This window comes from Phalacrocorax aristotelis, chromosome 7, assembly GCF_949628215.1.
Source record: "Phalacrocorax aristotelis chromosome 7, bGulAri2.1, whole genome shotgun sequence".
Lineage (NCBI taxonomy): Eukaryota > Metazoa > Chordata > Aves > Suliformes > Phalacrocoracidae > Phalacrocorax > Phalacrocorax aristotelis.
In genome coordinates, this window is record NC_134282.1 from 23,011,722 (window position 1) to 23,036,703 (window position 24,982).

General features: G+C 40.9%; 1 protein-coding gene across 5 annotated transcripts in view; it reads left to right on the forward strand.

The window, feature by feature from the left end:
* SPSB4 (splA/ryanodine receptor domain and SOCS box containing 4) overlaps positions 1-24,982 on the forward strand; it is a 93,651-nt gene that overhangs the window by 66,046 nt on the left and 2,623 nt on the right. The gene's annotated exons all lie outside the window — the stretch shown is intronic.

Genomic DNA, 24,982 nt, shown 5'->3' on the forward strand with positions numbered 1-24,982 from the left:
CTCTGGCCTGACCCTGCCAGTTAGCGCGGCACAGGGGTACGGGCAGGGTTGCCATTTGCTGTCCTTTTTGTATTTGCATTTTGTGTGTTTGATATAATTTCCGCGGGTCAGAAGACTGTGTTCAAACACTGATGCACCCTTCCTAGGATGGCTAGGCAACAGAGACCTGCCTTTCTGTTTTTATCTGGATGGAATATCCTTTTGAATGTGTTAATTAAAGCTTAAAACTGCTCTCTGCTTTACCCAGCGCAGCTGCGGAGGGATTTTTGGCATACTCTGTTAATTTTAGAAACATATTCTTTCGACTTTGAGTAGGTAAGGAAAAACTTGAGAATGGCAGGGATTGACAGTGCACCTGCTAAAACAGACTGCTCTTTATAATCTGTAATTCAGATGTTTACTTTAAAAGGAAATACTTTGGTTGGCAGGCTATGAATTGTGTGATGATAGCGGAGTAACCCTATCTGGATAGCAGGAGGTAGAACCAGGTCGTGACATGTTGTGTTTTTTCTCAAGGCACTATGTTCAACAATTCTTCAGCTATTTAACTTGATAGAATAATGGAACCCTAACAAAATTTTTTTTTGATTCATGAAAAGCTGTAGCTGGACTGGAGAAGGAGGAACATCAAAATTCTTTTGTAGTGTCTGGTGACATTTACATACGGTCCTAAAATAGTTGAGATTTATTGGCATAACATGTTGTCAGCTCAATGCTGGATCTTAGTTTTTATTCGTTATATACTATATCATACACAGGCTTGGGGAGGAGTGGCTGGAAAGCCGCCTGGCAGAAGAGGACCTGGGGTTGCTGGTCTACAGCCGGCTGAACGTGAGCCAGCAGTGTGCCCAGGCGGCCAAGAAGGCCAACAGCATCCTGGCTTGTATCAGGAATAGTGTGGCCAGCAGGAGCAGGGAAGTGATCGTGCCCCTGTACTGGGTGCTGGTGAGGCCGCACCTTGAATATTGTGTTCAGTTTTGGGCCTTTCAGAATATAAGAAAGACATTGAGGTGCTGGAGCATGTCCAGAGAAGGGCAATGAAGCTGGTGAAGGGTTTGGAGAGCAGGTCTTCTGAGGAGAGGCTGAGGGAACTGGGGTTGTTTAGCCTGGAGAAGAGGAGGCAGAGGGGAGACCTCATTGCTCTCTACAACTAGCTGAAAGGAGGTTGTAGTGAGGTGGGTGTTGGTCTCTTTCCCAAGCAGCAATAGGACAAGAGGAAATGGCCTCAAGCTGCATCAGGGGAGGTTTAGATTGGATGTTAGGAAAAATTTCTTCACTGGGAGAGTGGTCAGGCATTGGAACAGGCTGCCCAGGGAAGTGGTGGAGTCACCGTCCCTGGAGGATTTAAAAAGATGTGTAGATGTGGCGCTTAGGGACATGGTTTATGTGGTGGTGTTGGCAGCGCTAGGTTGACGGTTGGACTCAATGATCTTAAAGATTTTTGCAGCCTAAACAATTCTATTATTCTGTTTTGCATCAGTTGATCATTATTACTATTACTGCCAGGCCGGAGGTGAAGGGCTGGTTTCTCTGCTGGTGTGCAACAGCCCAGCTTTGGCTTGATCACAGTGCTACAGCAAACGCATAGGCAGTAAAAGTAAGGAGTTCATTCCGTGTAGTCAGAGCCTTTCTGGTGCATCCAATCAATATGAATAGTTTTCTTGCTAAGAAATTGTTCTACCCGCATCGCTGCTGCCTTCACTTCCACTGCTGCATTTCCATTACCTCCAAGATCAAATTGTTCATTTCCACTGTCACTCTCAAGTTGAGAAGTATTTAGACATTTCTCCATGCAGAAAGACCACTTAACATCAGGAGCACATGCAGGTTTTAAAGAGCACTGGACGGGTTGAATTGGTGTTGGGGGGTGCTGTGCTGCCTGAACTGTTGTTACCTCTGTGGTGCCAGAGGTCTGTGCGGGCAGAAAGCAGTTACAATAACCAGCTGAAATAGGACTATGCTGTTGGATTCCTTAGTTCATTGTTTTTTAGGTTGGAAAGAGTCATGCTTCTTCCAGACTCATTTTATGTTGAGCTTCAAAAATATTTATTTTCTGTTTCTCTCTAGGCACTTGCATGTTTTTCTGTGTATACATACACGCATATCTATTTTTCAATTATAGTTACCAAACTAAGTTTCTAAATGTGGTGTATAATTAAGTCACTTTGTAATATTCATCATTGCCATGCAAAAAGCATGTCAAAATTAAGAAATTATGACACTAGCTCATTTAATAGTTTGTAGCTGGTTTATTCCTTGGATATCTGGCTCACTTTATTAAGCGTTGGCACAGATAAAAAGAGAAAGGGGGGCCACTTACATTATTTCATAGCACAGGAGGAACAGTGGAGAAAGACACTTGATAGTAGGTAGGAGTGGTAATTTAGGCTGACAAAATTGTGTATTGTTTGCTATGCTTAATCGATATTTTCTTACAGAAGAAAAGTGGTTCTGTTAGATAAGATTATAAATCCACCAGTGCTGCATGTTATATGCTGTATTTGTCTGTCTGGTTTAAATTTTGGCAAGTTCTAACAATTGTTTAATTGTGGTGTATAAATTACCTAGTTTGTTGTTCTTTTCCCTGATGATGTTCCACTGAATTTTGTAAAGACTAATTACTGTGGTCCCTGCTAGAGTTGTGCCCTTACATCGATAATCATTCACAACTTGCTAGATGCCTGCAGCTAAAGTCAGTCATTTAAGCAACCCTGGGAAGTGTTTTGTAATTTGTTTTTCACATTATACAGCCCATCTGGTAGTGGAAGAAGCTAATAGTTATAAGCATATTATCAACTTGAAATCAAGCCATTTCTGAAACATTGTAATTACCAGTTACTTCAGCCACTGCCATCGCCCCTGAGCGCGCGCACGGGTGCGGCTGGGTGCATATAAAAGACAGGGGCTTTTCTCCTCTTTCTTTTTTTGCTGTGTAAAAGACTTCCAGGAGAACAAAAAGTCTCTTAATAGGAAGAGGACTTCCTGCTTAGGCAGTGCAGTGCCACTTTCTTGCTGTGCCAGCTGCATTTCAGAGATGCAGCCGCTCACGCACCGCTGATGGTGTCTCGCAGTGGGGCTGGGGCACCCGTCTGTACCCCCAAGAGCGGGCAGGAGCTGCTGGCCGGGCTCACACTCTGAGGGGCTGCACTATGTGATGTGCCATCATCCAGTGCCACACAGCACTCCCGCAGCCTGGCCTTTCAGAGGAAAGAAATGGTAGTTTGTGAACTGATCTGAAGACATGTAGTATGTACAAAATTTAAATTGAAGGCCATAGCTTTGTTTAGCCAACCAGGCAATTTCTGATGGGATTTAAAGGTTCCCAAAAAAACAGTTTATACCTTGAGACCTGCTGCCTTTGAATGACCTTTCCCTCTGGAGCAGGGAAGAGGCAAGCTTTAATTTGGGAGGTAGTCACTCATCCATAAGCTTAACAGACAGGGGAAGTGGGCATGGAGCAGACCTCCAGGACCAGGATTTGGATCTGCCCAGGAAGAGGAGCCGCCTCTCCAGGCAGCCCTGTGTCACCCACCCAGCTCTGCCCTCGCCGCAGCAAGTTACCTGTACTCAGGTTGGAGTGTGCTCTGGTGCTGCAAACTAGCACAAAGACAACACGAAATCTGCTCTAAAGGCATATTTTGCAGTGGTCTGTGGTAATAGCAGGTACATTTTATAGCAAGAGTAAATTTAAAGAAAAAAAAATCATTAAAAAGATTATATGTTTTGTTAGGTTCCACTGTTCATCAGTGATCTTTAAAAAAAAAACCAAACAACCAAACCCAGTCTAATTTAAATGGACTTTGAACAGAAGCCAGCCAAAAGTTCACTGCGGAAATGCAGAGTGACTTTTCTGTAGGTCAGATGATAGTTCTATTTACATTATAGCTGTATATTTGGTGTTTCATTTTCCGGTGCCTGTTTGAGTGATGAAGGAGGATGGAAAACCAAAATTCTTTGCTTATCCGTTTTCCAGTTTACCCAATCTAATTATAGATGTTATGTCTGACCTGTTCTACTCTTTTTAAAAGGGAAAGAAACTTGGGCTGCTCCAAGATAAGGCTTGATCAGTTAATGAAGTAGTCTATATTGCATTATTTACATTAGAAAGATACTAAACTCAATGACCTAGTCTTTTTTTTTTTTTTTTCCTTCTCTTTTTTAAAATGTCTTCTGTTCGTCTGCCAGAAGACTCACTTGTTCTGGGCTGAGTGGTTTTAGCATCTTCCCCCCAGCCCTTCCTATTATACAAGAATGAAATGATGAAACTTCCATATTCTGGTTTGGGAGGTTATTTAACAGCTCGTTTCTGATATTCATCTTAAACCACTTTGGAAATAAAGTTTCCTAGGCAGTTGCTCCTCGTGCTGAGAGTTACAACCATCTCCCCATTACTGCTTTCATTTTAACAAGGTCTGTGGTATAAATTCTTTCAATCTCTCCATCCAAGCTAAATTCAGTCAATCTTAAATCAGGCTTCAATGTCGCATTATTCCATACAAATGTTAGAAACATTCAAAGTCTACTAACGTAATCCATTCATTTACCATATACTACAATTTAATGGTTTTGTACTAGGAAACTGGATTAGGGATTTCATCTTACAGCAAATCTGGGAAATTGAAGGCTGTTTTTCTTGTTACAAACTAGAAGGAGCTAGGGGTATGGCTGAGCTTTGCCTTTGACTCACCCTCCATAATTCACTGCTGAAAGACACTTTCTCTGTCCATCCCCTTGACACGTTTTGCTGCCTGTTTTCAGAACAAGCCATCTGTTATGCTCTCAGTATATTTCACAGTTAGTTTTATTCAAATATGCTGAAAGCTGCTGAAGGAAGAGGGTTTTTTTTTTCCAGGCACTTAAGTCTGACTAAGTGGAATGAGTGACGTTTAGCTTCACTCCTCAAGACTGAATGGTTTAATAATGGAATTAGGCTGGGCACATCCGAACCAGACTGCTCCAATGTCATTCCTGCCTGCATGAAGACCCACTGTGATTCTTTCCAGCTTGTCATGATAAACCACACTAAGAAGGGTATTAATCATATGAATAATTAATTTGACAGGCATTTTTGCTACTAAGTTAGCACTAAGAACTTTGCCAGGGGTTCTCAGGCTAGCTCTTGGTGCTGGCAAGTAACCTTGTCTCTCCTCTTTTTTCTAAATATGGTGATAGTGGATCAAAGGCAAGGATGCTGACAGCAGAGCTGTTGGTAAATAATTCAGACCATGGCTGCCACTGGCTTGTTAATAGGTGGAATATGAAGACAGTGTTCATGAGCAGTGGCTGAGTGTAAATAAAGGTAAAGCTTTAGTTTAGATTAGAGAAACCTGCAGTGAGTCAAGCTGTGGTGGTTTGTCATAGCTCTTCCCAGCTTTCCATTACAGCTCTGCAGCAGGGTGGGCAGGGAGTGTATGTGCATTGCTGGAGGAGGTGGGGAGCAGAGTGTTCCTGGTGTTCATACCCCAGGGTGTTCCCAAAAGCCCCACTCCCTCCCTCTGTGCAGAACAAGGTGGTTCCACCGTTTGGTCACAGTGGGCGTGACTTCTGTCCCAGTAATGTGTGTTGTGTGTAACCCTCATGAACGGCCCCACAGGATAAACATACTAAACTCTGCAGCTCTTCAAATGGCAATCGGATATTGCAGTTTATTTATCCAGCTAAGATATTGTAGCACCTCTTCTATATTCTTGAAAAATACAGAAGTATTTGGGTCTCAACCATTCATTTTTATTGATAAAAAGAAACAAACATGCTACTTAATGCATTAAGTGCCTCCCGAGTGGCATAGCTGTTTTTTGTTTTTTTTTTTTTTCAACTTCTTTCCTTGGTATTGTTTTTAAGTGAGGAAACTTAAAGAGGCACTGCAAGTGCTTGTTCTGTTAATATCTTCAGAGATTTTTCTCACTATGTAAAAACTGCTGTAATGGAAGCCAGTCTGGCTGAAAGGTCACCTCCTTTTACTGACTTGCTTTTTACTTTCCTTTCTTAGCAACAGCAATAGGAGAACCTACAACTCTTTTGATATTGGTCTTTAACATATGTGCTTTGGAAAGGAAATGTTTTAGGCTTTTTTTTTTCTCCCAGTGAGGAAGGCAGATAATGGCGATGCATTGTCAAATGTTGCTAACAGGACAGAGGGTCCACTCTGAGCCGTGCTTGTCATGCGTGTGGGCAAAAAAATCTGCCAAACTCCTTGCACGGTTCCGTTGAGGGTATTTGCTTCTGGACAAGGCTCTGGATGTATTTCATGTCACTTGAGTTTATTATGGTAATATGTACTTGTTGGCCTTTCATTCACATGGGGATTTCTCAGCTATTCAGGCCTGTATTATGCACATGCAATATTTGGCAGGGCTGTCTGCCAGTTTTTACCACATCTCATGTCCAGCACATTCCAAACATGAGCTGTGGCAAGACAAACATTGCACCTAGCTCAGCCTCTTGAGTTGGATCTTTGCTGCTTCAGCAGTTGAAACAGAGGGCATAGGCAGAAGCCTACGTTTAAATGTTCTCTTACAAATTGCTTTTAAGACACAGCCAAGCGATGCAGCATTCCTCTAAATTCCAAAGCAGAAGGCCTCCAGGGACATGTCAGGTCTAAGTGCAACACAAATATCAGAAATGGCTCAATGTTGCTGTGCAGCGTGATGAACACAGCTCCTCTCCATATATACGTGCAGTAGAGGTAACTCAGTTACACTAACGTAAGTGGTTTGGCCAGCATTGTGTAGGAAATGTGTCAGAGCTAGGAATAACTTCTTTGTGACTGCCATGTTTTCATGTCTGTGGTGGTTTGGTATTCACAGAGTGTCCAGATTCCCCAAACGCACTGTGGTTCTTTTTACAGTGTTGAAATAATGATTTTTTTTGTAGTGCTTTGTAGGTCCTTGTTGGAGCCTAGTTTGGAGGCCCGTAACTAGCGGTGTTCCCCAGGGGTCTGTGCTGGGTCCAGTCCTGTTCAACATGTTCATCAGTGACCTGGACAAAGGGACAGAGTGTACCCTCAGCAAGTTCGCTGATGATACCAAGCTGGGAGGAGCGGCTGATACACCAGAAGGCTGGGCTGCCATCCAGCGAGACCTGGACAGAGGCTGGAGAGCTGGGCCGAGGGGAACCCGATGAAATTCAGCAAGTGCAAGTACAAGGTCCTGCCCCTGGGGAGGAACAACTCCATGCACCAGCAGAGGCTGGGGGCTGACCTGCTGGAATGTGGCTCTGTTGAGAAGCACCTGGAAGTGCTGGTGGACAGTGAGTTGGCCACGAGCCAGCACTGTGCCCTTGTGGCCAAGAAGGCCAATGGTGTCCTGGGATGCATTAAAAGAAGTGTGGCCAGCAGGTCAAGGGAGGTTATCCTCCCCCTCTACTCTCCCTAGTGAGGCCACATCTAGAGTACTGTGTCCAGCTCTGGGCTCCCCAGTTCCAGGACAGGGAATTACTGGAGAGAGAGTCCAGTGGAGAGCTGCAGAGGTGATCAGGGGACTGGAGCATCTCCCTTATGAGTAAAGGCTGACAGACCTGAGTTTGTTCAGCCTGGAGAAGAGAAGACTGAGGGGGGAATCTTATCAATACTTATAAATATCTAAAGGGTGGGTGTCAAGAGGATAGGGTCAGTCTCTTTTCAGAGGTGCCCAACGACAGGACAAGGGGCAATGGGCACAAGATAGAACACAGGCAGTTCCACCTGAATTTGAGGAAAACTTTTACTTTTGAAGGTGACAGAGCAGGGGCACAGGCTGCCCAGGGAGGGTGTGGAGTCTCCTTCCCTGGAGACTTTTAAAACCTGCCTGGACGTGTTCCTGTGCCCCCTGCTCTGGGTGTCCCTGCTCAAGCCAGGGGGGTTGGACAAGATGATCTCCAGAGGTCCCTTCCAACCCCTACCATTCTGTGATTCTGTGTGATTCTGATGCCTCGTGAAAGTATTTATCACTTGCTGGTGGTACTTTGTGTCTCCGGTTTTGGAACTCTGCTCCCAGGCTGATGACCTGTCAAAATGCTCAACTTCTGCAGAAAATCCCATTAGTGATGCACAGTCTCAGTTGTATTTAAGCCATTCCTTCCTTTCTACAACATCTTTCTATAAATACTTTGAAAGCACGTTAATGCATTGTTCTTAACCTACAGTGACCTTCCTGGAACAAAAGATTTGTTGAGGAGATTGTTAGTAAAGGAATGAATAATCACAGGCCAAAATTGGAGGATGTATGTGTAGAAGGTCTTGCAAGGGAGAAAGTGCACCTACTGTCTTGTACCAGAGCTCCAGCATTTTGAAAGGTACTGCCTGTTGTCTGACCACAGACATGTCTCTGACCTGAAATATGTCCAATGTTCTTATATTTGAAATTTAAAAAAAACTTGCTATTATTTGAAAAGTCATTTTGGAGCCAAGTAAACTAATCTTTGCATAGCATTTTGGTGCATTTTCCAAAGCTTTGTTCAATGTTTGTGATATTTGTTCTGTTTCAAGTATAGCAGTTTTCCATAATAACGGCTAGTTGAACTTCCTGTTAATATGGCCTTTAATCTGTGTTAACATATAATTAATATAGAAAAAGCAATATATAATTTGCTTTTGCAGATAGACCACACTTTTATTTTAAAGAGGCTAGCAAAACTTGATGGTTTACTGCTTAGGAACATAACTGAAACATTCAGAGTCCATGGTATTTCCCTGGAGTGATTTATAATACAGCAAGAAATGGAAAGCTTAAGAAAAGAGAGGTGGGTTTGGATGGGAACACTTAAAATTTCTTGGCAGATGCTTACTGCTAGGGAAGCTTAGTTTTTATCTTTTCTTCTGGGAATGAGAGGCTTCTAGAAGGAAATGGCTGATCTGGGTTCCTGAGAGTGCTTTCTGAAGACAAGCTTAGAGAGCAATTTCATTTACATTGCAGACCACATCCCAGTGAAAAATGTAATATGGCTCTTAACCTGCTGGGGTAGGCTGATGTGTTTGGGAATGGAGTCACAGCTCTCTGACAAAGGCAGCTGGCACTGATGCCTGACTGGGGCTCCCTGCACTGCAGAAAGCTCATAGTTGAGTGGTAATAAATAGCCTTTTTCTGCTGGAGAGAATGGAGTCACATAGGCGCACCTAGAAACTTATGTTCTTGTTTCTAAAAGCCAAGGTTAAAGACTTGTGTAAGATTTAAAGTGTTCTGACACTGAATGAACAGTGCTATTTTGCTCTTATCAGATGAACTTCAGTTTTTTGAAGTGATACTTTAAATTCTTGGAAATGGTAGATGCAGAGGGGGCATCATAGTTGTTAAAAAAAAAATACTGAATTTCCAGCATCATTAATTGTTTATGGCACTTAGGCGAATCATGATTATTTGAATTTCTGATAACAGGCCTTAGTTTTAGCTCTTTCGAGCAGAGCTTCCCAAACACCTGGTTTAATGCTGTGGTAGGTAGAGTTTACTGAGGCTCTGGAGGTTTAACATCATACGCTGTGTTATGTCTGCAGAGCACAACTTGTGTAGAGCAAGAGGCAGCTTTCAGGGATCCTGAAAAGAGGCAGAGGCATCAGAGAGCTGCCGGTTTGCTTACTTTTTGTATTCTGTGTTGTTCCTTCAGCTTCATTGCTTCATGGGCTCTAAATTACTTTGTGCATACAAATGTAATTAGTTTGGACATGAACACTAAAGTTCTAGTGTTGGATTCGAAATCTATTATGGATGTTTCATCTGTATGGCAATGGGTTTAGCTGTATAGTAGCAGTGTATCTGTGGCCTTTGTAATTGTAATTATTGTAAGTCTAATGTACCATGTTGCCCAGGAGGCATGTTTGGAAGAATGGGAAAGCCAAAAAACATTTCAGGTGTCAGTATGGCTACTTTTCAACCAAAAATTTGGCATTGCCCTTTAAGGACTTTCTATGGGGTGATGTTTGCCTTCACTTTCTCTAAAGCTCAGCTTTGGCCAGGATAGGCAATGGAAAGCAAATACAGAAAATCATAACTTTGGCTCTGAAATTGGGTTTTCAGGAGCGAGACAGCAATAGCTATTTGGAAGAACAGCACTGAAACAAAGAGGTGTGAGAGCTGTCAGCACCTGAGGGTTACTAGGAACTGGGAACTTATGGAAGATAGAAATGCATGTAAAGTCCTTTTTCTCGAAATGTTTTGTTATTACTGATAAATCCTCTATTGTACCTCTTCCCCCAGTGACGCATTTGTTGTAAGAGGAGCCTCAAGTCCCATTTTGCTTAGAATTCTGGTGGGAAGTGGTGTGGTTTAACACCGGTATCTTGGGAAAGAACTACATCACTGCTGCCAGGGGCATGGCAAAGCCTGGAAAGGGGAAGAAGTCCGTGCATATTATATCTTAGAGCGAACAATTGGAAATACCTTGCTACTATGAAGTGGAAATAAAAAAATAAGAGTTAGGTGTATAGCTTTTATAAATGGAATTTGAGGAGACAAGATTTCAGAGCAGGCCTTTAAAAGAGATATGGTAGTTGCAACAGAGGGTGGCAGTTGTGTAAGAAGACAACTTTGGTCTGTTCTATGTTCTTGTTCTGTGGTTAACAAGCAACTCAACCTTTTGAACTCTCTAGATTTGTGGGTGTTTTCTAGTCCATGGATTACTATTTGGGATCATGTTCTCATTTCAGGACTTCTTGAAAATGATTTTCCATTAACAAAATTCTGTAACCAGGATGTCTCCATAAAGTACTTCCCAAAATGAAGAGATATTTCATTTAGATATTCTAAATAGCCTCAAAGGAAATAATTTTTGTGAGTCTTAATGTTTGAATGGTCAAGCTGAATCTTTCACTGAAATTGGCCAAAGCCCATAATGAAAAATGCACATAAAATTAATTGAGCTTTACATATTTGAAAGCCAGGATTCAGCCCTGCTGTGACTACTGAGCACAGAATAGGAACAGAAGGTTTTGGAACAGGCAAAATTTTGTGTCCTTTTCTGTCAGTAGGAATTGCTAAATCCATATGGATCACCCCAAGCATGAATTTGATGAAATGAGAAGTATTATGCACAACTGGCTTCTAAAAAATGTCACATTGTGCTGGAAGGTTACAAACACAGTGCGCTGAGTCCTAGTTCATACTGGAAATCCGCACACAAGAGCTGCGGTCTGCTTTCGCTGCAGGGCGACCTTTGCTCTTCTGTGACATCTTCCAGCAGTGATACAAGTTGCTCTCTATGAAGTTTGCTTCTGCTCAAGCATAGAAGTCCTTGTTCTAAGCTGTATGGGAGGGAGGTCCAGAATTTTGAACAATTTTAACATGGCTTTGATGTTTCAAAGGGAAGAATGTCCTGGAAGGTCAGTTTTAATTGTTGTTACCTAAGAAGGGAAAGGCAGTGCTGAATAATATACAGTCCTGATTTTTCTTTGGAAGATATATCAATAAAGCAAATTATATGAAAACATTGCCCTCGCTTATTACTAAGCTGGAAAGTTCTTAGAGACAGTAAAATGCATATTTCAATGGGTACCAGGATCCTGAATATACAAACCCCAGAATTCTAATTTTGCATCAGTAAATAAAATTGAAGTATATATTATAAAAAGATTCATTCAGATTATGAAATGCATGACATCGACATACAAATATGTCATTAATAGCACAGATGATGTAAAGTATAAGGTTTGTATCAAAAACATTACACTAAACTGTAACACAGAGAAAGGAAAAAAAAAAAGCCTTTGTTTTTCCTTTGTTCGACTTCCCCCCGCCCCCCAATCTTGGTGTAGTGCTTACCGCTCCCAAGTTGCTTTTGTCTTTGTCAATTAGTAATGTTTTCCTTAGTCTCCTGCTCTCCCAGTCTTCCTCAGCGGGGGATCGGCAGGAGGGAGCATGCCCAGCCTCCCTCTGCGCCTGCAGTCCTGGGAGTGTCTGCAAAGGAAACCAGGAGGTGCAGATGATGGAGGGCTCCAGGTCTCCGCTCCATCGCTAGCGTCGTGGATGTACTGAGTGAGCAGCGCACTCAAGAGCTGCACTTTACGGAGTTCCTGGGGAAGTACTCCGGATGGTCACTGCCTGCTCTCCTTGGTGTCTCTTGAGCTGGGATATGCTTGGAAGGATAAAGTCAGTCCATTTCTCATTGCTCTGATACCCCAGGTCTTTGAGTCTCTGCTTTGGTATTGTTTGCCTGCTTCTGTCTCACAACACTGAAGGAAAGCATCTTCCTTGATTTATCAACTCGCTTTTTGAGGAAGTTTTTCTGAGGTTTTTGAAAGGACAAGAAGGAGATGCAAAGCAAAAGGAGTATCAGCACTTTGGGAAATGGGGTACATGAGTGGATCTAGTTACTCTAAACTCTTTAAGCTTTCTTCCCCCTAGTGCTTGTCTACAGGCTTTTTTGGGGTTGCAGTTTTGAATCTATGTGTGGTTGAATAAGATTTAAAACAAACAGAAGGTCTCCCCTGGACAGGGGAGTAAAAGCATAACCAAAGTAAACAACTAACTCGTGATGGGTTTAGAGGATGGGTTAAACTGAATGCTCCCTAGGAAGTCTGGTCTGGGTGGCTGTTCCCACTCCTACAAAGGATGATTTTGGAAAGCTGTGTGTAGCTTTTTACTCAGTCATTGTTTATGTGATTAACTTAATTAGTTAAGAAATATCCAAGATGTCAAAATGGTATGGGCCTATTCTTATGCCCAAGGGCTCACTGTTTGTCTCAAAACTGTGAGTACTTAGGGGGAAAAAAAATCCATTTAATCTTACAGGCAGTTGGCATCAGAAATGGTTTGGTACCAGGGGAAAAGTGAAATATCTGTGGATGGGGGACCCCATTTAGCAGTATTTACCCTGGCAAAATTCCCTTTGGCTTTGCTGACAATGCTGGTGGAATGAAAAAGGCTGAGTTGACAGGGAGCAGAAGGAATTCAGTGGGAAGCATTCTTTTGTGCTGTGCGTAATTCTGAATGTGCTTTTAATATTTGGGGAGTTTGTACTTTGGATTAAGTACTGAGTTAAAGAATTTGTTTTCATAATTTAGCATTTCATCTGTTGCACCAATGTCACCAAGATTTTAGATTAAAAAAAGCAAAATATTCTGTGCCTGATGTTCACAGACCCACAGGTAGAAGGGTGGTTCATTTTTAAACCCCAGTTCACTGAATGACAGTTTCCTTTGAGAGTAGGAGCACAGAAGAAGTGGAAGGAGACAGCTGATAAGAGGAGAAAATAAGACAGACTTAAGTGGTTTAATAGATCAGAAAATTTGGTTGAAAAGAAAACGGTCAAAGTGGAGTTTTTAATAAATATATAAATAAAAATATGTATGTTTATACATGCTGTACAAGCATAAAATGGGATTGACATTTGTGTCTGACCTTTTTCTTTTTGTAATCATATTAAGAAAAAGATTAAAATTAGTGTTCAAAATACGAGGCTGATAGTAAAAGGAGACTTTTCAGAAACTATTAAAACATAATGAGAGCTCAGCATCGAACTGATACTTGACTAATAAAAGAACAACTGGCCATTCTTCACATTAAAGAACTTAATATGTAATTTTGAAATTGCCATATCCCAAACTGTAAATAAAATATAAAAGAAAAAGTTGACAAAAAATGCCATCCTTTTTTGGGGGCTGGAAATGGCCTTATTGTCTTCACTAAGCTCAGCTGCCTGCTTGACACTGTAATGAATCAAGTCATTTATTGTGGTATCTAAGTATGGGCTTGCATAAACTCACTTATTCTTGAAAACCTTCACCTGCATATTTACCAATGCCCAGATAAGGAAATGTATCCTCTTGTAGCTAAATCACGTTGAAATTTGTTTATATTTTGTATTAAGAAATTATTGTATGCCTGCCCAAATTGTAGAATTCTAGAAATATTTTTTTCTGTGCTATTAATCACAGCATTGTTCTTAATATAAGTAGAACAATATTAATTCCAGCTCGTAGCTTCATCTTTTTTGTGTCTTTCCTTTTGTTTAAAATAAAATAGTAATAAATATTTTGTGTCACTGTGGCATGTTACTGCCACTAAAATAAGTGAAGTATGTATATAGGAAGGAGAGGGTGATTCACATGTTTCCCTTGTATTCATACTTTTTATGTTCTGGTGTGTGTGTTTTTTATATATATATCTACATGTGAATATACATGCACATATAGTAGTGAACTGAGTGCCTCAAGGTACTACCTGAATCTTTTCAGGGATCTGAAAACACAAACATGTAGAAGTTGTTATAAGGACTTTAGTACATATTCAAGTTCTTTCATTCTAGTTTTTTATTTGAAATCATCTGTATTACTGGGTTGATGGGATTCCCTTTCCTATAGAAATAAGGTGTGCAAGTACATAGAAGAGGTGAGTGAATTGCTCAGCTTTGCTTTGTTGCTCCCAGATGGAATTTTTTAATTGCCAGCCTAATAGATTGACTTTGGGATCCGAAAATATAGATAAATCTTTGTTCATAATAGCTTTTCTGCAGGCCAAATGATGCTTTCATTTACACCTATGAACTGCATTAGCCTGGCAGCTGGGGGTGGAGGGAGCTGGAAAAGGCTGTTTATGGACAAAGTGTATTTGATAAAGAATCAGTAAGACGCAATAAACCCAGACCCATTGTGGTCTTTTGTAGTTCCTTCCGAAGCACAGCCACACCGCTTCGTGGTTCAGCTGCACTTGGTTTTCTCCTCATCTTGTTTGACATCAATGATGTCCTGTGCAGATGGTGGTCATAAAACCACGAGTGGATAACATAAAGCATGAGGACAGAAGGATGAAGCGTGAAGCTGGGAGGTGTGTGGGGAGGAGTGGGCTGGGGTTAAAGGCCCCCATGTCGCTGCTTCTTGTCCTCCCCTTTGTGTCTGAATTCATTGAAAGAGCAAGCGACATGGGGGGAAGAGTTGTCATGTGTAGTTTGGAGATGTCCAGAGAACATGTGTTAGCTGGATCTGGTGAGCTGGAGGAGGACAGGAAGGAAGCCATGAGTGGTATGCTGCTGCAGGCCTATTCTCTAAATATGTTAAGCAGTGTTGTGAGGAGTAGGATGATGGATGGATGGAGAATGGCAGCAGGTTCCACCACAACTTGCCACCTCCCCTTCAGCTGTTCAGGCCACAGAAGACAGCTCAGAGAGGGCTCCTGCTGTCCACGTATCCACTAGGACCACGTACAGAAAGTTTTGCCCAGTGATGCTGCCCTGGAGGTGAAGAAATTCTGTGTGAGTAGAACTCGAGTTAGCTATCAGATTCTAGTAATCCCATGTGAAATTCCAGATTTTTTAATTTGAATTTTAATGTTTGTTGTCATGTTGGATTCCCTCCACACTCCCAGAAACAGGAAAAGTCAGTTTAGCAGCAAACCACTCTCCCTAGCCCACCTACCCCCTCAGCTCTCCATTCCCATCAGGAAGCATTATGCTGGCGTTTCAGAGGCTTGGGGTGTTCCAACACATCACATACAGTCGCTGTAGGAATGTATAATATGGAAATCATCTTTCCACACTCTATTTCTTAAAAATGACCAGACTATTTGTAAGACCACATGCCAGGAGTGTCAGTTGTAGGGGGTGGCACAGCAGTGTGAAATTTCAGACAGAGCTTTGCCAAGCTTGGAAGATGGTAATAGGAGCTTGTGATGAGAAAAGCTGAGCAATGGTGAGTAAAGGCAGCCCTGTGCATTCTACCTGTGATATGAGAGTGCATTTGCATTCAAAAGGAGTGCTTTAGAAATGTCTTCAGAGAGCATCAGATGTGTTTGCATGCCAGGAACAATGACAAATCCTAAATTAAGTATGAAAATAATTCAGATTGTCTCCACTACCCATTTTCTGCTGATAAAGACTATCGTACTTAAGAAAAAAAAATCACTTTCAAGAAATCGAAAATATAAATGGTATTAACAGGATCAAAATCATTATATTGAGCCTAATTGCAACTTCAACACTCCAGATTTATTCCAATGTAACTCTTTTAATATCAAAACTAGAGTAACACAGTGATGAGTCAGGTCTGTTGTTTGCAGATCTGCCCTAGAGATCATTAGCTTGTATACAATTGCATTAAAATCTAAATCACATGGTGCTGCCATTTTTTCACTTGGTTTGAGGAAATCTGTGTCTGTTGCAGGCTCTGGGTAGTTTAAATTGAAGCAGCTGAGAAAATGTCATGTAACAATGATATGAGGAACATAGTCAAATATTTATTGTCTTAAACAGCTCAGCAGAATTTGTATAAATTTGAGGAGAGTCATCAGTTCTGCCGCCATGTCAGTATGGTGAAACTTGGAGGAGTGGTGCTTTGAATCCATTTAATTGCTAATTAGAGTAAATAACTTTGTTATTGAGTATAATACTAAATACCCATACATAAAACTGACATGTTTCAGCTGAGAATGTATGAGCTGTAAGCAATGGAAATCTTGAATGAATGTATGTTATTTAGTATGGTAGTATTTAGAAAATCTCGTGAGGCTCCAGCGTGTAGAATAAAAGATGCCAGGGTGTATTTCATCATCCCACACAAGGAGTATGTCATCCAAAATACAACAGGTAGACAAAACGGGCCAGTGGGAGAAGGGCAGCAGGGGCAGCTGGGCAACCAGGTGGGTTCAGCACAGACTTCCAACGCATTGTCTTTTTGTATGCATCTCTTCCATTCACACATACTCTCTGTCCCTCAAAAAAATGTGTACTTGATTAGCATAACCCAAAACACAGAATGTGCTTAACTACTATGAAAAAATTATAATTTTGAATTTTAGAATTTTTTAATATGTATGATTAAGTTTTCCCACGAAGAAATCTCATTTCCTGCTGTAATACTACTAAGGCAGAAGTGTGCCAGTGAATGGAAGGGTAGGGAAAAGATTCACCTAAAATCTTTCTGATTCCCCCCCTCACCCCTAAACAATAGAGACTTGTTCACAGCCATAAAGGTTGTTATAGGTCTGTACCTGTGAATGGGTGTGTTTGTTTTATTTGCCTGTTTCTGAAGCACATTTCACGAAGAGATAAAACGTAAGGAATTGTTTCATCCTATTTCAGCCGTCATGTTGCATAATGTTTGCAGTGTGCGAACTCCTGTTGCAGTAGTTGTCTGCAGTGGTTTGCCCTTGAAACCTGAACTTTCCTTCAACTTTTGCCGTTATTACTTTGGCTATAAATCTGTCTGTAAGCCCTGAACAACATTGCCTTTGAACTCCAACGCATCTACTCGGTGAAATTCTCATCCAAGCTTTAATCTTCTCTCACCTTGATATATTTTAACTTTTCTCTTTATGGCCTGCACACAAGATGAATTTAATGGTGATAAATGTGTTTCTAAGAGTAAGAGCTATGAAGTATATGCATTAGAGATTAATCTAAGCCAAATTCTCATTCCCAACATGTTAAACTTGGGGAAGGTTGAGCTGGGAGGAGCTAAGGAGCCAACAGTTGCAGCTTAGGCTCTTCTCTGACATCAAGAACTTCTTTTGTGTATTTGTTTGTTTTAAAGAGCATGTATTTATATTAGGTGTCTTTCCTACTACAGAATATTTAGGTCATTGCTGAAGTAACTGTTTCAAAAAAGAAGAGCTTTTTTTGTGCAAGTATTTGAGGGGAGGGGAACAACAAACAAATCAAGGCCAGAAAGCAAATCTTTCCAACTTGTCCTTTCTATTTGCATTTTCCTGATGCACCCAGGGAATGAAATCATAAGTGCGCTTCCTCTTTTAGGAGGGAAGTGGCCGCTGTTATCGCTCACACTCTCTGGCAGCATTCAAATCTATCAAGCTGTAACCAAAACAGCATATTATAGGGCTTTGCTCCTTTTTTTAAAAAAGCCACTCATTTGCTGGTGAAAGTCATTATTATCTGGCTCTGTTTTGCAGCTTCTGAATTATGTAGACCAGTACATTTTAGTAATCTGTAGATTGGAAAAAGTATGTTAAAATGTTTTCAAATATGAATCATACCTGTGATTTTTTTTTTGTTACAGTAAATTGAATTATTATGATGCATATGTACATTTAAATTAGCTGTTGTAATTCAGAAAATGACGGTTCTCAGAAAAATTTCCACAGTGAAATTTGCTTGTAGATTAGGCCTGGGACAGACTTTGTATTGTTCCTGTTCTACATATTAAATGTGCTTGATCTAGAGCCCTTTTTAGGTGGATGATAAACCCACCCAGAGGGTAAGAACTGTAGAGCACATCGAGCCTCTCAGAAGAGGGTTTCTACAGGTATATATGTATATGACTCTATATATACAGCTTTCCTACAAATGTACACAGACAAATTACATTTCTAGGAAAAATACTCCTATAACCAATAGGATTGAAGAAAAGTGTTTAGGCATATGCTTAAGTCTACTAAATTGAAATCTTTAAGAATTAATTTTAACCCTGCGTTGAATTCATTGGATTTAGGCATGTGCTCTGTATGAGGTGGGACCAGTTGTCGAAATCTTGTCTCCTTTACAGGAGATTGAAAACACTGACATGCAAAAAAGAAATTGCAAGTAGATATGTGCTTGTACTCAAATGACAGATTCTTGATGGAACCCCTAACAGGAGGCCACTGGCTTTGGGTTTGGGTTTGGTTTGTTTTCATTCTGTTCTGGTTTTCAGATCTTTTACTCTCAAGAAAGCACAGCTGCGTGGCATGAACAGAAAACAAATGACACTGCAGAATATCTGCTTGTTTGTTGCTGGTTTTTCAGCTTAATTCTACTAAATGATGCCTGATTTAAGTTTTAAACTGTGCTTCACTGCATTTAAAACTTAAAAGCCAAAGGTATCTGTTGAACAGTCCCCCCTTGCCCAGCACAAGACATGGAGAGGAGGAGGAGGGAGGTTTACTCCCCAGTCCTTCCCTCTATTCAAGCTTTCTTGCCTTCCTGTCTCCCTTTAACAAATTTGATTTCAAGGACCAAATTTTTGTGGGATGTGGGTGTGAGCTCAGGTACAGGGCGGTGTTTGTGGTATTCTTGTGCTTTTACTTCTCTACCCTGTCTGCTAAAAGCAAGGTACTGATGTGGTACTATGTAAAGCTTTGTTTGTCCTAGTAGACAACTGCTGGAGACAGGGGCTGTTTATCAGCCTTGACTGATAACAAAAAATCTCAGCATCTGCCACCCATTATGCTTTTGAAGAAGCGAGTGCGATAGCTTCCAGCTGTATGTGAACAAGCTGCATGGGTGGGAGGGTGATGTTGGAGGGGCTGAAGGAGGGTGTGCATGTGCTCTGCCTGCGGTAACAGCATCAGCTGCTATGGATGCTCAGAGCTTTGTAGCACATGACTTTTGCAAAGCCAGTGTAAGTTCACGGCTCTTGGATGGATAAACACGGGAGTTAGAGAAAAACGGCAGTGTTCTTTTGAAAAACCGTGGTGTTCCATTTTGAATTGCAGAATTTTTGGGTGGTGATTCCTCTGAATCACCTGAGCTGTAATTAAAATGTGAGGGTCTAAGGTGCTTTGTAAGGTTTGCTGGGTTAGTCTGCAGAGCTTAAAGACATCTGTGGGAAAAATAGACAAGTTATTTCTTTTATCCTGTTATCCTTTGACTGAATTTTCATTGCTGTTAAGAGATTTATTAGCATTTTTTATGACTGGTCATAGCCTGTGTTCTTTAATATATTATTTGCAATTTCCTTTCTCTAGATTGTGCCATTTAAGGAACACGACTCAAATTTTCCATCAGTTGCATCAGGGAAGCCATAAATATGTCACAGGGGTTGTATTTATGTACCATATTATGTGGGGGAAAGAATGTGGCCTGTACTGCATAAAATTAAAACAATAATTAAGCTTTGGCAGAAAAGTTGGAAGGAAAACTCCTGGCTCACACATATTTGTATGTTTATTGTATGCAATAATTAAATGGTAGTTACAAATTTCTGTACACCCTGAATCACCCTAATAGAAACACTTAGGCCACATTACCCGTTAGGAGGTGTTTTAAGACCTGGAGGAAGGGGGGAAATTCAGAAAAAAGATTTTCGAAAGCATGCTGCAGTCTAGAATAGGGCACGCACTCAGGTGTAGGGGGGCAGCACTGTCTGTCAAAACAGGTAGGCGTCGGGTAGCAGCGTGGTGACAAGCCGTGGAGATAGCTTTCCTTTCTCCGCCTGGTTTATGGGAGACCCACCAGAACAGGGGCAGTCCAAGCATGTCATCTCATGTCTGTATTGGATCCCCTTTCCATGACAAAGGGTTAATCTTTTGGGGACATAATCTTTAGCAGGATGGTGATGATCATTGATCCTGGCAAAGTATGAGATGAAAACTGAGCTGTGAAAACAAGTGTGGTGCGGGAACCTGAGTGATGCTGACTTACTGTGGCAAAGAGCAGAGAGCAGTAAGGAGAACTGGGCAATAGCCACCAAGTACATAACGTGTATAGAAAACCTTATGCCCAATTAGGATATGAACAGAGGCATCATGCATTTCCTAGTTTCCAAGACTCCTCTCTCTGTGCCAGGCATGTATTACTTTTGCAAGAGGTTACTTTCTTTCCCGCTTTTGAGGTGGTGCTGCTTCACCTGGCTACTCTTGCCAAGTGCTGGGCATTCTGGGGCAGCAAAGGTTGTGCCACCGTTGCCTCTAATGAGCTGGCTCTTCCTGCGTGGCACCATTGTTAGCACAGCAAAGTTAGGACTGGGGAGATGTCATCCGCTTATTTAACAGTGTGTGATTGCACCTCTGTCTCGTAACACTGTATTTTTTCTTTATTTTTTTTTAATCTGACTAAAGCCGCTTTATTGCAGTTGGAAACCGTAACATGAATCACTGAACATAACTGCTCTTTAATGAGTTTAAGGCTAAAAATATAAAAATGTAAGAATTTGGTATCTTAGGTAGACCTATAAAGTTAAGAATTTTTAAGAAGTTATTTTTGGTGACGATGATTCTCACAGAAACTTCCTTTGTTTTTCAAACAGCTTGAATTTTGCTTTGTGTTTCCCCTCCCCAACTCTGATTCTTATAAAATGAGATAAAAATATGTTCTTCATAGGTTAACGAAAGCCCTGAACATTATGTGCTGTTAGGGCTTTAAAATTTCTTTAAATAAATGAGTATTGTCATTTGGCAAATAACTGTCATGTGCTAAAAGCTGCTCTTCCATATAAGCCTTATGTAACATTGCAGTTAATAACATTTAGTGTTATTGAATGTGAAATGACTTCAGTATCTCAACTATAAAAGCCTGTTTACAAAGATGAGGCAGTCTTCTTGGAGTGCCAGATTGTTAAATAACTGCAGGTTGCCAAAACTAAATGAACTTTTCAGCTGGTAATGATGTGCAAATTGCAATTGCAGATGCATATTTATGGGAGAAATGCTCGCAGGCACATAGTTGTTTCGAGTTACAAATGTTTCTTTGCCTTTGTGCTTGAACCATCAGTGATACTGTTAGAACGAATATATCTAGATGTATAAATACAGCTATTTTGTGTTATTGATGGCTATTTAGTTGCTATTCAGCTATTTTTGTTTAATTAATTTAATTTATTGTCTAGCTATTTAAGCTATTTTTAAGCTATTAGCTATTAGTTAAAGAGCTATTTAAGCTACTTTGTACACCACTTGGTGAAACCCAGCTCTGCGTGAGAGAAGTGGCTGTTGCTGTGCCTTACCCCCAGCTCCCGGGTGTTTAGGTGTTGGTGTGCGTGTAACCGTAGTGTAGGGAAAGGCAGGTTCGTGACAGAGCACCCTGTACTGTGACCCGTGGTGGCCCTGTGGCAGGTACGCTTCTGAGGAGTGGAAGCAAAACTCTGTTTCTTAGCTATTTGTTTGGTGTACGGTTGTTGTTGTGTTTTGTTTTGTTTTTGTGTGTGGGGTTTGTTTGTGGGGTTTTTTTTTTGTTTGTTTGTTTTTTAATTGGACCCTCTTGTAAACTACTGGTACAAAATTGAAAGATGTGGGAATTAAACTCTGACACATAAATTAAGCAGTACTATTTTTTCACTGTTGCTTTTCCTCTTGAAGAGTAGTTTTTTGTAATGTGCCAGTTATGAAGAGCTGCTTTTGGGTGACAAGGTTTCACAGTTAAACGTTAAATGGGAAGACAATTTGTTAAAGTACATTCAGGAAGGTGATGGGAGTTGGCCCAAGGCTTGGTGCTGGGTGTTGGCCAACAGGCTGGTGCTGTGCTTTTCTCTGAGTTCTCCTGGAGCCTGAGAGGAAGCACTGGGTTTCCTGTGCAAAGCTTGCTGCCTTGCCCTGGAGTGGCTTGCTTTTAATTTCTTAGCCTGGTTGGGAATTAAATACAAAGAGCCATTCTTGTGAATCATGTTTTCTTTACAATTTTGCATTCCAGCTCAGCAATTCATTCCTTCTTTTTCTAATGGCATGAACATTGCTGGAGTTTGCGTAACTGGCAAAATGGCTGGTTCATATTCTAAGGGGCTTAAATGCTCCAGTTCCATTCTGTTGTGGGTTATTTTAAAAATACAACACTTAAAATGCATATTCGGTATGGTAAATAGTGAGATGTTCTGACAATCAGTCGTCAACGTCCCTGAATTTAAAAGTTTTTTCAAATAATAAATATTTAACATTGTGAATGTCCTGGTGTCAGCTGACATAGAGTTTATTTTCCTCCTAGTAACTGGTACAGTGCTGTGTTTTGGATTTAGTATGAGAATAATGTTGATAACACACCAATGTTTTAGTTGTTGCTAAGCAGTGCTTATACTAAATCAGGGACCTTTCAGCTTCCCATGCTCTGCCAGGTGTACGAGAAACTGGGAGGGGGCACAGCCAGGACAGGTGACCCTGCCGGGCTGTAGGGATATTCCATACCATATGACGTCATGCCCAGTATGGGGGGTGTTGGTTGGCTGGGGGGCAGCAGTCGCTGCTCTGGGAGCTTAGTTGCTGGCTGGGGTCAAACCACAACAGTGAAAGAAAGACTTTTTCAGCCACCTGTATTTAACCTGGAACAGGAACATGTGTAACTTTATATATGTTCAATAAATAGCCAAACTCACAGCTACCCATGTGGCTTCAGAATATTAATCTTCCCATCTCTTGCATTATTAGAATATTCTTTTCTCAGCATTATTTGTATGATCTCAAATAGCATTTTGGGAATATCGTTTTGAACATTTGAATGTGCTGTTGAGTGTTTTGGATAAGTCAAGTCTGTGTGTGTGTTTTAGGCGGGGTGCATAGCAATACATACTCAGGAGGGATGAACTTTTCCTCTCCTTTCTGAAAGGACCAAATTACTTGTGATAGTTTTATTTCTAACTGAATTTCCCTGAAAACCTGAAGCACTTTTGTGTTTGTGTGTATGTGAAAGAGACAGTTCAGCTGTTACAGCAGATGAAGAGCAACCTCTTTGCAGCGGTCCGTTTCCTCGCTGGCATGCTGTGCTATGCTAACGTCATCCCAATTCCCTCTCCCTGAGCTCCAGCGCAAGAAATGCCTCGGAACTGGTGAATCATCAGAGCTGTGATGGGGGGTACAGCACAGCCTGGGCTTGGTACCCAGCATGAACACCAGTCAGTGGCACCTGATGAACGTTAAAGCATCTCTGAAATTACCACGCCTTTGCTCTGCCACTTCCGAAGGCAGGGGACCTGCTGGGGCTCATGGTGGCACCCGTCTAGCCCAGGACCCGGTGTGCTGGAGAAGGGCGCACAGCTGAGTCTGTCTTCTCAGCTTCAGGGCACGGTGCTGCTGAGGGGTGCACCCAGGTGCCAAATTGAGAAGCACTCCCAGCTGCCATACAGCACAGGTCTGCACAGTCCTTATATAAGCTTTCTTCTGCCTCTTCCCCATATTAGTACAAATGCCTCCCCCTGAAACTCACCCAGTTTTCCAAATCTAACTTCTGCTTCTTAAAACCCAAACTTTTTTCCTAATTATCTTCCTCTAAGATATGTAGCAAAAATGTGAGATGTGGTGGATGGGAGAGTGCTTGCATTAAGGTACATACCAAATGTTTAATAATGGTTCTGGTGAGTTACGCTGCCTGACAATTGTTGGTCTTTAATTTTAAACAGGTTTTCATTTATCACATAAACTATTTTGAAACCTAGTGATTTGTTTTCCTGAGTTTGATTTTTGATCATTTGGGATTATTCATAGCTGTCAAAAGTTTTTACTTAAAATGGTATTATTACAATTTTTCATCAAGTTCTTACAGCCAGCAACCCAGAAAGTATAACTTCTATTTAGTATTATAGGACAAACACATTTTAGTTTTGTTGTAGGTTTGAACTGCTGTTGGATAGAAAAGAGAATAAAGAGTATAGTTAAATTTTCAAGTTGCAAAACCACATTCAGTATGTGTAATTTAGCAGCTGTTGCAAACACTTGGGGACATTTTCTTTAGCATTTGAAAATTCCCTGTAGAATTGAGACCAGAGATATTCATTTAGTATTTCAAGCTTGAAAAATATTTTAACCTTTCCTTAAATTGTGTTTTGAAGTTTGGGATTAACTCTGTGCCTGGCTGCACAGATGGCTACATTTTACATATTCCTTTGTCTAGGGAAAAAAAAGAGACTGCATGGCCAGTTAATGGCTTTAAACACTCTTAGTCTTTATTTTACCTCTTCCTAATGGGACCACAGAGATTCTAGTAAGATACTCAGAAAATTGTTGTTTGTGGTGTAAGAATCGCAAGATGTGTTGTATTCTCTGTTTTGGAACTTATGAGCTATTTTTGCTCCTACTTATTAATCCTGGTTAATGAATTTTATAGCTTCATCCCTTAAGATTTTATGTTCATAATTCTGGTATGTAAAAATAAAAACTAAGATCACTGGTGTATAGAAATTGTTACTTTATTACTGGAATGCGAGGGATCTTATTTTTTAATAGCCAAAATTATAGATGAAGTGGATTTTAAGGAGAAATAGACTCCACATCCGAGTCACTGAAGTGGTTATAAAGTTAAATACGATTTTTAGTCTTTCAGCATACAACAGAATGCTTTCTAAGCTTTTTCTCTAGATGCTTCTGGGAAACACCATAGTGAACTGTGGACTATACAAATCAAATGTGATGCTCAGATAACTGATGGAAAATCCATTTAGTCAGTGACGTGTCAT